Genomic DNA, 14,928 nt, shown 5'->3' with positions numbered 1-14,928 from the left:
AAGTTACTTAGTCTCTAATAACAATGACTATATCTCTGATTTTTGCAATACTGGTAAGAGATGACCACTGGTGATAATATAATTGTGCGGAAAAAAGACTATATTTTCATCAGTGATGGACTAACTGCAACTTTGGAACTTTGCTATGCTTTCCACTGTGTGTGTGTTTCCTTCAAATACCCGTATTTTGTATTTTGTGAACCAGTTTTCTAAATCCAGATTTTCTTGAAAAACTGCAAGTAAAGATTATTTTCTCTTTGCAATGCTTCATTCTCGAAATCTTCCGTTAAGCATTGTTGGGCACACCAAGGTACCCTGAGGGACTCAGGAGACCTAACAAACCGTGTTGCCCAAGAAAGGCACTCCTTGCAGAGAGCTTGTGCAGAAAGGAGCTAGTGGGGATTTCATGATGAGGTAACAGCCTTGCTCTCGTTGACTGCTTCTGTTTCCATGTTGTGTTTGTGACTTTCTATTTCCATTTCTGAAGTAAGCCTGTATTTGTTACTGATGTGCATACTACCATTTGCTTTTCGCTTTGGTGGCAGGAATGTTGAGAGGTGGTCTTATGGTCTAAAGACCTGCATTCTCTAAGGCAGCAGGCAATGGGGAAGTCACTTGAGTCCCTTCCGACACTTATTATAGATCTCTTCTGATCACTGATGGAGTCCTATGTGTAGATGGTCTTTGTTGTGCACCATTACAAACTTAAATGTCTCAAACTGACGAGAGAAAATACATTTTTCAAGAAGGTCAGCTGGACTAGAGAGCAACCCTGGATGAGAATCCTCACAACTCCTTTGTCTTCGAGGTCTTAGTAGTTCTATGGTCCTCTTGTTTCTGGAGTTGCTAAAACTGACTTGTGGGTTTTTGCTGAGGTGCTCCGAGTTTATTTTTTTCTAAAAAAATTCTTTATTGCAGTAAAAGACTTATAAAATTTACCATTTCATCCATTCTAACTATATAGTTTGTTGATATTACGTCAACTCATATCATTCTACAATCATACATCTCTAGAACTCTTTTCATCTTGCAAAACTGAAACTTTAAAAGCATTTAAACAACGTCCCAACCCCTTCCTTCAGCCCCTGGAAACCCCCATTCTACTTTCCGTCTCTATGAATTTGACAACCAGGTACCTCATATAAATGGCATCATAAAGGATTTGTCTTTTTGTGACCGGATTATTTCACTTAGCATAATATTCTTAAGGTTCATCTATGTTGTAGCGTATGTCAGAATGTACAATCCCCTCTTTTTTTTTTCCAGACAGGGTCTCACTCTGTCATCCAGGGTGTAGTGCAGTGGTGCAATTTCAGCTGACTGCAACCTCTGCTTCCTGGGTTCAAGCAATTCTCGTGCCTCAGCCTCTTGAGTAGCTGAGATTACAGTAAAGTGCCACCACACCCAGCTAGTTTTTTGTATGTTTAGTAGATACAGGGTTTTACTATGTTAGCCAAGCTGGTCTTGAACTCCTGGCCTCAAGTGATCTGCCCACCTTGGCCTGCCAAAGCATTGGCATTACAGGCATGAGCCACTGCACCCAGCCAGAACTTTCTTTTCAAGACTGAATATTCCATTGTGTATATATACCATATTTTGCTATTCTTCTGTTGATGAAGAATTAGCTTATACTTCATTTTCACTATTGAGAATAATGGTGTGAACATGGATGTACAAATATCCTTTTACTTTCAATCTATTTCTGTCTTTGAATCTAAAGTAAGTCTTTTGTATGCAACATATAATTGGAGACTATTTTTTAATGCACTCTGTCAATCTCTGTCTTTGATTAGAGAATTTATCCATGTATATTTAAAGTAATTACTCATAAAGAGGGTCTTGTTTCTAGCGTTTTGCTGTTTTCTATATGCCTTATAGCTGTTTTTGTCCCTAATTGCCTGCATTACTATCTCCTTTGTGCTGTTTTTTGTAGTTAAATGTTTTAATTTCCTTATTTTCTTTTGTGTATACAGTTTAATGATTTTCTCTGTGGTTACTACAGGGATTACATTTAACATTATACCATTATAATTTGAATTTATACCAGCTTAACTTCAATAACATACAAACACTTTGTTCATTTACAGTTCCATCCTACACTTTTCATTTATTGATGTCACACAATTACATCTTTGAACATTGTGTGTCCAAAACATAATTGTTTTTTTTTACAATGAATTAGTCTCTTAAATTATGTAGAAAAAAATGTAGAGTTATGAAACAAAGTCACAATAATGTTAGCTTGTAAACTAGTAATTGTTTTTTCTTAAATGTATTGAATTACATAGAAAACAAAAGTAGCATTATAAACCATTGTTAAAACAATATGAGCTTTATAATTGCCCATGTATTTATCTTTACTAAGATCTTTATTTCTTCTTATACCTTTGAATTACTGTTTAGTGTTCTTGCATTTCAACATGCAGGACTCCCTTTAGGATTTCTTACAGAGCACGTCTAGTGGTAATGAATTCTCTTGGTTTGTGTTTATCTAGGAATGTCTTAAGTTTTCCCTCACTTCTGCTGGACATAGGATGCTTGGCTGACAGTTTTTTTTTGCTTTCAGCACCATGACTATATCAACCTCTGGCCTTCAAAATTTTGATTTAAAAATCAGCTGATAATCTCATTTTGGATTTCTTGTGTGTGATGAGTCACTTCTCCCTGTTTTCAAGATTCTTTATCTTTGTCTTTCAACAATTTGATTCTAATGTGTTTCAGTCTGGGTATATTTGAGCTTATCCTATTTGAATCTCATTGAGTTCTTGAATGTTTATATTTATGCCTTTCATTAAATTTGGTAAGTTTTCAGCCATTATTTCCTCTAATAATCTCTCTATCCCTTTCTCACTTTTTTTCTCCTGAGTCTTTTGTAGTGTGTATTTGATCCTCTTGATGATGTCCACAGAACCCTTAAGCTCTGTTCCTTTTCTTTGATCTTTCTTCTTTCTGTTCTCCAAAGTCAATAATTTCAATTTTCCTAACTTCAAGTTTGCTGATTCTTTCTTCTGCCTGCTCAAATCTACCTTTGCAATTCTTTAGTGAATTTTTCATTTCAATTATTGTACTTTTCAGCTCTAAATTTTTTTTTGTTTCTTTTTAGGTTTTCTATGACTTTATGTTTCCATTTTGTTCACACATCATGTTCTTGACTTGACTTTCTCCATATTTTCCTTTATTTCTTTGAACATCTCTAAAACAGTTGTTTTAAAGTCTTTGTCTAGTAGCTCTGCCTTTGTGCCATTTTTCAGCTATGGTTTCTGGCTGTTGTTGTTGTTGTTGTTTTTTTTTTCCCTTTAAACTGATCATACTTCCCTGTTTCATTGTGCGCCTTCTGGTTTTTTGTTGTTGTTGAAACTTAAAATTTGAATGTAATAATGGGTTATCTGGAAATCAGATTCTTCCTCTTTTTCAGGGTTTGTTATTTTTTTGTTTTTTGTTTTGTTTTTGACTGTTTTAGGCTGTCTCTGTGCTAAGAATTAGCCTTAAGATCTTCACAGATGTTTTCTGAGCATGAGAGTTTCCCTGATCAAGCACAATGGCTCTCTTATTTCTCTTGTATATGCAGTTGCTTTTGAATATGCTAGTCTTTAATGACTGGCTCCCAAAAAGGAAAAAGAAAAAAACAAAGTGGATGAGGAGGGTGAGTGTGTCAGCTCTTTAAATCCTCTGAAAATAACTTCAGCCAAAGATGGAGGGGCTTGCAATCATGGTATGTGTGTGTGCAACAATGGCTGCTTGCCTCTGTGTGTCTATTGCCTCTGTGTGCTGTAGTGAGAAGCAGCAATCAGCAGAAAGAACAGATCCCCAATATTTAGATGACAGAGTATTTTGTACCAACTCTGGCTTCTGCCAGCTGCAAGTAAGCTGCTCTAGGAACATGTGCACAGCTACCTGCCACAGGGCTGAGGGGTGGGGGATGGGTAGCTACTGCTGAGCTAAGCTGATTGACCAAATAAACTGTACTTTACTGTCCAAATCTTCTGAAATTTTTAAGCCTTCAATACACTCCAGAGTTTCAAAATAGTTACATTCAGTGTCATGGTTAATATTAGGTGCCAGCTTGATTGGACTGAAGGATGCCTAGGTGGCTTGTAAAGCACTGTTTCTGGGTATGTCTGTGAGGGTGTTGTCAGGGGAGATTAACATTTGAGTCAGTGGATTGGGAGAGACAGTGGGTGGGCACCATCCAATCGGCTGCTATAATGGCTAGAACAAAAGCAGGTGGAAAAAGGTGTGATAAGATGGCTTGCTGAGCCTTCTGGCTTTCACCTTTCCCCTATGCTGGATGCTTCTAGCCCTTGAACATCAGACTCCAGGTTCTTTGGCATCTAGACTCTTGGACTTACACCATTGGTTTGACAGGAGCTTTTGGGCCTTCGGCCACAGACTGAAGCCTGCACTGTTGTCTTCCCTACTTCTGAGGCTTTTGGCATCAGACTGAGCCACTGATGGCTTCTTTCTTCATCAGCTTGCAGATGGCCTATCATGGGACTTCCCCTTGTGGTCATGTGAGCCAGTTCTCCTTAATAAACTCCCTTTCATATATACATATATCCTATTAGTCCTCTCCCTCTGGAGAACCCTGACTAATAGACAGAGTCTGCCAATGTGATTGTGTCTAGGTGGGGAGACAGACTCCTGGTGCTTCCTACTTCTCCATCAGCCTAGAATCCTCTCCCCTCTCTGAATTTACTTTTCAGCAATAATTGATGATATAAAAGTGATGAGCTGATTTCCGTGTGATTGGATGTCTGAAAGCTAGTATGAAAGAGTTTTTTTCCTTCTGTATATAAAAGGTTGTTTGATGTTTAGAATGCTGGAATGTTTTGTCTCTCATTTCTCTTTTGGGAAATATTTGGAGCTTAATTTACAGAAATCTGTCATCTGCACACTCTAAATATATCCAATTTAAACACAGTCTATCATCAAAGGGGAAAAAATATGCAAAAATAATATATTTTAAAACTGGTTAATGTGGCTTATAGACCAAATTGGTGAAGCATTCAAAATGGTATTGCTTAGCTACTGAAAATGTCTGAATGCTTGTTAACATGGGAAAGGTCTCTTCTGGACTGTCCGGAGATCTCTGACCTCTGGAAACATCTGGAAGGTTCTGAGTGCTTATCTTTTTTTTTTCCCCTAAAACAAAACACATGGAATACTACTTAGCAATCAAAAGGAACACTACATGCTATCATCTGAAAATATTTGAATGATATTATGCTAAGTGAAAAAAGCCAATCTCAAAAGGTTATATATTGTAAGACACCACTTATATAACATTCTTGAAATAACAAAATTATAGAGATGGAGAACAAATTAATGGTTGCTAGGAGTTTAGGATAGTTAGGAAGAGTGTGACTATGACAAGATGGTACAACAAATATCACTGGGCTGAGAGAATAATTCTGTATCTTGATAACCTTCATGGTTATACAAATCCACACGTGATGACACTGTACACACATATTATAATGTTAATTTCCTGATTTATTGTGTTACAATTACATAAGATATAGCCATTGCTGGAAACTGGCTGAGGGATACATAGGACCCTCCCTTACTATCTTTATCATTTCCTATGAATCTATAATTTTTTTCAAGTTAAAAGTTAGAAAAGTCACACAGAAATATAGAAATATACCAATAAACATGTGCTGACAAAAAGGTGTTAATAAATCTTAACATGTATCCCCTGGTTCAACCCACAATGGACTTGACAAGGATTACAAAAAAATAGCACATATGAGATAAGAAATCCAGTTATAAGTTCCTGAATCCTCCAGCTTACCCAAGAGTTTGCTGGGGATTCTTCTGTTGTATGTGTATAAACATTTTCTCTGTCTAGAAATTGGTATAACTTTTCTATTCTCTGGACGAGACTGATAAATGGGACTCCTAATTTGATGGGCTTATGTAAACAAGTAAGTCCTTATATATGTAATTATAACAAGAAAACTAAAAAATTGCCAATGAAAAAACACTCTCAGAATGCTTTAAGCTGCTGGTCCTTTAAGAAAAAAATAAAAATTTGGCCAGGTGTGGTGGCTCATGCCTGTCATCTGAGCACTTTGGGAAGCCGAGGGTGAATCATGAGGTCAGGAGTTCGAGACCAGCTTGGCCAACGTGGTGAAACCTTGTCTCTACTAAAAATACAAAAAATTAGCTGGGTACAGTGGTGGGAGCCGGTAATCCAAGTTACTTGGGAGTTTGAGGCAGAAGAATCGCTTGAACCTGGGAGGCAGAGGTTGCAGTGAGCCGAGATCATGCCATTGCACTCCAGCCTGGGTGACAGAGTAAGACTCTGTCTCAAACAAAACAAAACAAAACAAAACAAAACAAAATATATATTTATACACACACACACACACACACATACACACACACACACACATATATATATCTTTCACAAAAGCTTATTTCAAGGAAAGACACAAAGAAATTTCACAATGAATTACATTAACAGCCTTGGTAGCTAGGTTAAAAAATTTAAAGCAAAGAAATAACAGTTGATACCAGGTTAGCAAAGACAAGGGAAAAAATAGCACTAAGACACTTCAGGACCTTTGAGGATATTTGAAGAGGTTTCAATATTTAGTATCTAAGGTAAAAAGAGTTGATGCAGTATTTTTAGTTAAGCAAATCTCTGCAAAATTAGACTGGTTTGATAATATTAGGGGAAAAACAGAGGTATCTTTCCCCTGGTCTTATCATTTCATAAATCTTTGGTTAGCATGATCTGTTTTATAAAAGATTAGGTTATTTCCTCAATTTTTAATAATATGAATTTTTAAGATTTCCAGTTCTAGGTTTATTAAACAGATAGGCTAACATTATTATTTGAAAATTTAAAAAGGTTAATAAGTGTTCAGCTAGATTGAATTTCAATAACTCCTGTTTCATGAAGGAGTTGCTCTTCTTCACCTTAGAGAATTCTACAACAATCTGTTACTGAGTTACTCCATTAAACTCCCCTGAGGAAAATTTTTAATGTCCTCTTTTTGAAAAAACACTGTCCACTAAACACATAGGCACACACATATATGTGCTTCAAATATCTGCAGATGTACAAATGTCCTGGACTTGTTCGTGTTGCTAATTCATGAAATACAAAACAATATTATCAAACTGTTGGAGGAAGTACATTGTGAGGAACCACAGGCGCTTTCTGGAATCTCAGCTGATCTCAAGTACACACAGGTAACTGTCTCCCAGCCTTCTCTATGTCTGTGAGGAAACAACTCAGTTACACGGTTTCAAAGTTATAACTAATATGAAAAGTTGATGCTGTATGTGTTAGTTTTCTAATGCTGCTATACTAAATCACCACAGGTTCAGTGCTTTAAAACTAGATACATTTATTATTTCACAGTTCTGCAGGTTAGAAGTACAACAGTGGTCTTACTAGGCTACAGTGAAGGTGTGGGCAGGACTGCATTCTGGGAGCTCTAGGAGAGAATCATTTTCTTGCCTTTTCCAGTTCCTAGAGGCCACCTGACTTCCTTGGCATGTAACCCTCTGTTTCTAACTTTAAAACTAGCAACAACGGGCCTTTCTTGTGTCACATCGCTCTGACCCTCTCATTTGTCCCCAACTGCTCCCTTTTCCACTTTAAGGACCTTTGTGATTACATTGGGTCCACTGGGATAATCTAGGGTCTTCTTCCTATCTCAAGGTTAGCTGATTGTCAACCTTAATTCCCCTTGGCCATGTGAGGTGACACAGTCACAGGTTTCGGGGAATAGGCTCTGGACATCTTTGAGAAGACATTATTCTGCCTACTACACTATACTAGGTACAATAGTTGTAAAATAATATGAATGTGTCTCTAAGATAATGGAATGCAGTTTTGTTTATCAAGGAAGAAAGTGTATCTCAGGTTAAAAAGTCCGGCTGTGTGTTAATATGTAAAATTAAGCCATATTTGAGGATGTGCAGTAAGTTATGGAAAGTTTGAGAAGAAGTGAATCTTATTTGCGTTGGTTTATAGTGCCTGGAAATAATGAACTTGAAAAAAAAAACAATGAAAGGTGTTACTGTCTTTATAAAGTTTGTGTAATTTTGATGAGTTTACTTACAAGATAGAGTAAAGGCTTGCAAACTCTCTACTGCAAATGTTACATGAATAGGGTACGAAAATGATAAACTTACAGTTGGGTTTTCTCTCTTTGTGTATCTGAGTATATACTCTGTTTTCAGTAAGAAATTGTGAAGAATAGTCTGTGCCCAAAGAACAAAAGCTTCCTTTATCACTAAAATCCTCCTACTTGATATCCTGTTAATTTTTTTGTGCTTTTGTTAATCTCTTGAGTCATTTTTAGCAAAATTTCCTCACTTGTGGAAATACTAGAGTTCAATCTTTCAAATTAATATTTAGTAAAAGATCCTTGCTCATGAAAATGCTAGCGTTCCTAATAACTTCTTTAACCACTTTATTATAAATATTATCATGCTGAGCCAAGCTGAAGTTACGTCTTGTCTTTAGCCACTCCAGATTTACACTCACATCTTGCATCCCCAGATAACTCTTTTTGAAATTGCCCTCCACAAATCTGCACCCCCACAGTCAAACTAATACAACTTTTTTTTTTTTTTTTGACAGAGTTTCACTCTTGTTACCCAGGCTGGAGTGCAATGGCATGATCTCGGCTCGCTGCAACCTCTGCCTCCTGGGTTCAAGCAATTCTCCTTCCTCATCCTCCCAAGTAGCTGGGATTACAGGTGCCCACCACCACACCTGGCTAATTTTTTATATTTTTTGGTAGAAATGGGATTTCACCATGTTGGCCAGGCTGGTTTTGAACTCCTCATCTCAGGTGATCCATGCACCTCGGCCTCCCAAAGTGCTGGTAAAGATTACAGGTGTGAGCCACCGCACCTGGCCTCAAACTAATACAACTTTTAGAAGTATCTTCTACATCTAAACCATCTCTGGGGTTTCTCACAAAGCTTCTGGTGACACTAAAGATTTTTCTTCTTCACCTTATGAGAAAAGGGATCCTAGAAATAATTAGCTATGTTCAGCATTTTGTAGATTTTTATTTGATTTAATACTATGGTGAGAGCTGTCCTGTTCATCAAGAATCCAATACAAAAAGACCTGCCAAATGAAAACATGAGAAGCTCAACCACCACTTAATTATGATGAGTAAAATATGAGCATCATGATTATGATTCAGCAGTGATGACCTTTTCATTGTGGAGAGAGGCACACTCTCTTTCGTGTTAAAGAACGGCACAATAATGGTCAACAGTTTTTTAAAAGAAGATCCCATTTCCACATTTAAAATAGACTTTTCAGTTGGTGGTAATCCAAATACACATTGGATGGAATAAATGAAAAGGCCGTGGAGATTGTTCTGTGCCCTCACCACTCTCATGGCAGTTACTGACTAGCTCTTTATGAAACAAACTGGCCTCAATTTGGATATTAGTGGTTATAATGAGTTAACAACCAGACCTATTCAGCCTTAGCACCAACAGGTGGTTTCTGATTTTTTGTCACACTATCCTAAATACCCCTGCCAAAGCCATGGGTCAGTAATGATGTCTGCTGGAAGAAACATCACAAAAGCTCGATTAAAGGACTCTAAAATTGGACCTTAGTTACACGTACCCCTGTATCAGCTGATATCACCACCACAAATGAAGACTACCAAGGGACTGAGTCAGGAGTTCCAGAACTTATTTGCATTGGAGGCAGAAAACTTTGAGAAACTGGAGTACCTACTAATCCAAGATCAACAAAACAAGGATTAATTACCTCAAAAAAATGACACAAATTTCACTGTGATTACTGTCCTGATTTGAATCAGGCATGTTATAGAAGCCTTCTTTCTATTTCCTCTGTCTCCAGTGCTTGATCCAACAGGTTAAGCTTATAAAGACTAGAATAAAACATTCCTTAAATGGTATCTTCTAATTAATCCTTCAAAATTCATTTTAAAAATCCTTTAAAAATTTTAAAACAGAAGACGACAATAAATTATCAGGAAAAGCTACTAATTATAATAGTCCTGCAAATATGACATATATTGATTGGTCTGAAACTATACAACAACTGAAAGCAATAGTTACATTAGTATTTAACTATTATTATTACTAATCTGGGTGTTTTCTTTAGCCATGGGCTCTCACATTTACCTAGAATCTGTCCTCCTTCCTACCAGAATGTAACTGAGTAAATCAAATCTGTAATAATGACCATGCCAGAGATGTTACATTTAAAGGGAAATATAATCTAATTGGACACGACAAGCTCATTTAAAATGACTGCATTTCATGTGTGGAGTTAATGCCTATACCATCCTCCCAGGACACTGGCTTGGTTCATGTTGTGTAGCTTACGGCAGGGGTCCCCAAGTCCTGGGCCATGAAACAATACTGGTCCATGGTCTGTTAGGAACCAGGCCACACAGCAGGAGGTGAGTGGCAGGTGAGCAAGCATTATAGCCTGAGCTTCGCCTCCTGTCAGATCAGTGGTGTCATTAGATTCTCACAGGAGTGTGAGCCTTATTGTGAACAGTGCATGCGAGGGATCTAGGTTGCACACTCCTTATGAGAATCTAATTAATGCCCAATGATCTGAGGTGGACACTTTCATCCTGAAACCATCTTCCCCACCGACCTCAGTCCATGGAAAAATGGTCTTCCATGAAACTGGTCCCTGCTGCCAAAAAGGTGGGGGAACGTTGGCTTAGGGAATCCCAACCCTACAGGTAGTATGGGCAAGAGCACTGAAAACCTGGAGCTCAGAGAGATGGAATAATCTTTGAGACATAGGTAATGGGAGTGAAACCTGGAAGAGGCGAACTTTGAATCTGAAAGTTCTGGATTACTGATTTCAGCAATCCAAAATATTTCTGCCACAGATATAAAAGTGACCACAAAACAAAAGTTAACCCTCAAGATTTAACATCATATAGCTCTCATTTTCATAACCATGCCAAGGGGTCTTTGTGAATGAATCAACACTGCTCGCTATACCTATGTCTATACAACTGGCTTGATAAGACAACATATCAAATGAATGATCACAAATAAGAAAACTGCGAACCAAACACCTGTGGCTAAATCTATTTTAGGGGCAGAACGTCAGCATTAGGAAGAACTGTAAAGGCAAACCAGTACCCAGCTCTGCCCTGGTCATGGCAGTGTGCACATCACGTGCTTGTCACAGTCCCCATTCAGGGAAATAGAATGAAGCCAAGCTCAGGGAAATGAACCCACAGCAAACAAGCAAACAAACTAAACACACAACCGCCTTTCTACTGTAGTCCCAAATAATGAATCTTTGACCCATTTCCTAACAGTTGCAGACTCCCTAATTAACATAATCTCTGACATTGGCAATACCAATATGTGACAATGTGATTAACTTGTGAGAAAACTGCTGTTTGCCCAGCATGACCTGACTAAATGTAACGTTACAAACCAGGGTCATTTTGTACTTAGTTTTAAATGTAGAGGGCTGGTCTTAATTCTGACTCTCCTGCCATAATCCATAAGAAAACCCCTTTCTCATCTTGATGCTTTTTCTTTCTGTCTTCCTTTCACACAGTGGAAAATGGTTGTGGCAACACCAACCCTCTGGATTGATCATACCAGTCCCCTTTTCCCAGAAAGGGACCTGTTCATCTCCACATCTGCCCCTTTGCTCTTGCTAGATTCAAATAAATATTTCACGAGATGCCTTGATTTTTAAAAAAAATGAATCTTCTTTTGTAATCTGCCTGTTGTTTTAATTGATTAGAGATTTATTCAAATAGAAAAAGAGAGAGAGAAGGAATAGTAAGAAGGGACCAGCTGGAGCCAGGGGATCAAATAGTTGCTATGGGCAGATGATAAGACAAATTCTAGAAGGTACACTAAAGTTCCTTACTTTTTTTCTAATAATCATTATTTTAAAAAACAAATACAGGCCAGGCATGCTGGCTCACACCTGTACTCCCAGCACTTTGGGAGACCGAGGCTGGTGAATTACATGAGGTCAGGAGTTCGAGACCAGCTTGGCCAACATGACGAAACCCCATCTCTACTAAAAATGCAAAAAGTAGCCAGGCATTGTGGCACGTGCCTGTAGTCCCAGCTACTTGGGAGGCCGAGGCAGAAGAATTAGTTGAACCTGGGAGGCAGAGGTTGCAATGAGCTGAGATCACACCACTGCACTCCAGCCTGGGCAACAAAGTGAACTCTGTCTCAAAAAAGCAAACAAACAAAAAACCCCCCAAAAATTAGCTGGGCATGGTGGTGGGTGCCTGTAATCCCAGCTACTTGGGAGGCTGAGGCAGGAGAATTGTTTGAACCCGGGAGGTGGAGGTTGCAGTGAGCTGAGATCATGCCATTGCACCCTAGCCTGGGCGACAGGGTGAGACTCAGTCTCAAAAAAGCAAAAACAAAAACAAAAACAAGAACAGACCTGTAACACATATAAGATCCTATTTCACATGCCCGAGTTGGGAAGCAGTTGGTCTGAGAAAATGATTCAAAGAGTAACTCAATCCTCTGAAAAGAAGTAACATTGAATGAGGCAGAATCTGACAGGTTTATGGCATACGGTATGCAGTTCTTTCAAGAGTTATTACACTCAAATAAATAACCTATTCCATCTGTTTGGAAGACAAAAGGAATTGTATGTTTCAGCACCTTGTCTCATCCAGGGGAATTCACTGAATTAGATTCTGAGAAATTCTCACACTGTTGAAGTGTGAAGAACTAAGAAAATGAGTAGAAATATGGGCAAGAAGGTGGCTGAGATATGCATATTTAACTAGTATAAGAATGATTCTAAAAATAAAATGGCAGTTAATTAACAAGAGATTTGCTGAAGTTCCTTTTTGAACTAGAAATAAATTGATTTTTGAGAAATATTGAAAATGAGGCAACCAACTAATATGATACATTTTAACAGGATTTAAATAATTTGATTAACTATTAAGCATAATAGCCATAAAAATAATTATCTTAATTCATTGACTAATTTTAGCACAAAGGAATGATGAAAATTTAAACTTACTGATTCTAGCTTCAGGGGAGAAACCTATGAAGGGTGTTTTATTTTTAGGTCAAGATTGCTATCTAGCAAAACTGAAGAACTCTCCTAAGATGAAAATTTCAGAAGACAATTGTGTGTCTGAGACAGATGAGATCAGTGTTTCTCTAAAGAAAAGTTTGTTTTCAGGAATAGAATCTGAAATTAGTCCTCCAACCTGAGCGACACTGGAATAGCAGTCATTCATTGATTACTGCAGTGGCTTAATGATGAATTATAAAATCACATTCCCTCATTCTTGCTTTTCCAAATTGATTTACACCTCTGCCAAAATAAAAATCAGACCGAATTGAGGATATGGACAGAAGGAATCATCTGTTGGTTTTCTTCATATGCTATTAATCATAGATGACATTATGTAGTGTTCTAACTTTTTCAAGAACATTCATATTCATTATTTCCATTTGTGTCTTACATTACCCTAGGGATATAAAAATGGCAGGTGTAATTTCCAATTTATCCAGAAGACAAATAGAAGTTAAATGGTATGGGAAAGGTCACAGAGCTGTCCCCTGAGCTTTGGTGACCATAAGTGTCTTAGGCAGAAGCTCTTCTCTCCAGCCTAACCCTCCTGACTCCTTCCTCTGAGCTCTTTTCACACGGATAGACTGCCTTTACCAGCTGTGTGACACCTTCCCTATCATGCATTTATTCAGCCAGTCATTCCAAAAACATTCATTGAAGTTGCATCCAGTTTGCTGATGTATATAATTTATCCTTCTATCATACAAACTGAGGATAGGATGACAGCTAACAAACCTATGTCTACTGATAAATTAATTAACAAATTGCATGAGGCTTTTGATCACACAAGGTAAGAAGGTGCAACAGTACTTTGATAATTGAAAATTGCATTCACATTTATCCTGTTGCAGCTGCTATTTACATCTATGCAGGTCTGGGGAATACTAGTTTTATAAGATGTTATGTTATAAATAGGGTTTCACTGCAACATAAATGCAGGAAATACTGTACTTCATACTCATCTCAGAGATTTATAATGTATTAGTAAATTTACTTTGAATTAGCAAAGTAAAGGCTCTGAGCAGACCAACAGACACAATGAAGCCAAGTGTTCAACTTTGTTTAAGCACAGGTTTTGCCAAACTTAGCAGAATAGAGAAATTTATCAGAATAGAGAAGGCTGTCTTGGGCATGGTATCCATTCCCTTTCCAGAGAAGTGGGGGTCTGAGGGCTCAGTCTGGGGCCCCGCTGTTACTGTTCTTGTTCCTTCTATTAAGTTTTCATGTCATCAAGTGCACACAGATCTTTACACCACAGAAGCTGTAATTTCACAACTTAAATTAATGTTGATGAAAACCAGAACTGAAAGAAAAACTCTTACTATGAAAAAGGGATGGTCAGAGAAGACGTGTGTTAGTCTGTTTTTAGTGTTGGCTGATGGGAGCAGTTCACCTCAATATACTTTATTCCTAAATGCACCTGTCTTGTTCTTATGTTATACATGCACACCTTGTTCACAGAGGACTTCATAAACTAGAGAGATACATGGCATTAAAGAAGGATATATAATTATTTGCTTAAAATTTCATCTTCCTTATTAACCAATGAGAAGTTTATGGATGAATTCCAAGATGGCTCTCAAATGGAGGAAGTTCACTGTATGAAACTTATATAATTGTGTTGCTCACGTCGATTTTTGTCCTGGGACCTACCAGCCAAGCCAAGTGCTGGTTTCCACATGGCAATAAATTATGGAATTGAACTTTGGATACCAGGAAGTCTTAGGTGGCTTTAGGTCACTGGTTCACCAGGGTCTGATTTGGCTTATAAAAAACCTGTACATCTAAGATTTCCTCCAGAGCTGAAATAGAGCTAAGAAGGCAGCAAGTCTACTGTGGCTTCGGGTGGT

General features: G+C 37.8%; 2 protein-coding genes across 7 annotated transcripts in view; both read right to left on the bottom strand.

The window, feature by feature from the left end:
- Positions 1-14,928, bottom strand: part of CTNND2 (catenin delta 2) — a 935,738-nt gene that overhangs the window by 54,117 nt on the left and 866,693 nt on the right. The gene's annotated exons all lie outside the window — the stretch shown is intronic.
- Positions 1-14,928, bottom strand: part of DAP (death associated protein) — an 840,643-nt gene that overhangs the window by 350,353 nt on the left and 475,362 nt on the right. The gene's annotated exons all lie outside the window — the stretch shown is intronic.

Source organism: Macaca thibetana, chromosome 6 (assembly GCF_024542745.1).
Source record: "Macaca thibetana thibetana isolate TM-01 chromosome 6, ASM2454274v1, whole genome shotgun sequence".
Lineage (NCBI taxonomy): Eukaryota > Metazoa > Chordata > Mammalia > Primates > Cercopithecidae > Macaca > Macaca thibetana.
This window is presented reverse-complemented; position numbering and strand designations above follow the sequence as displayed.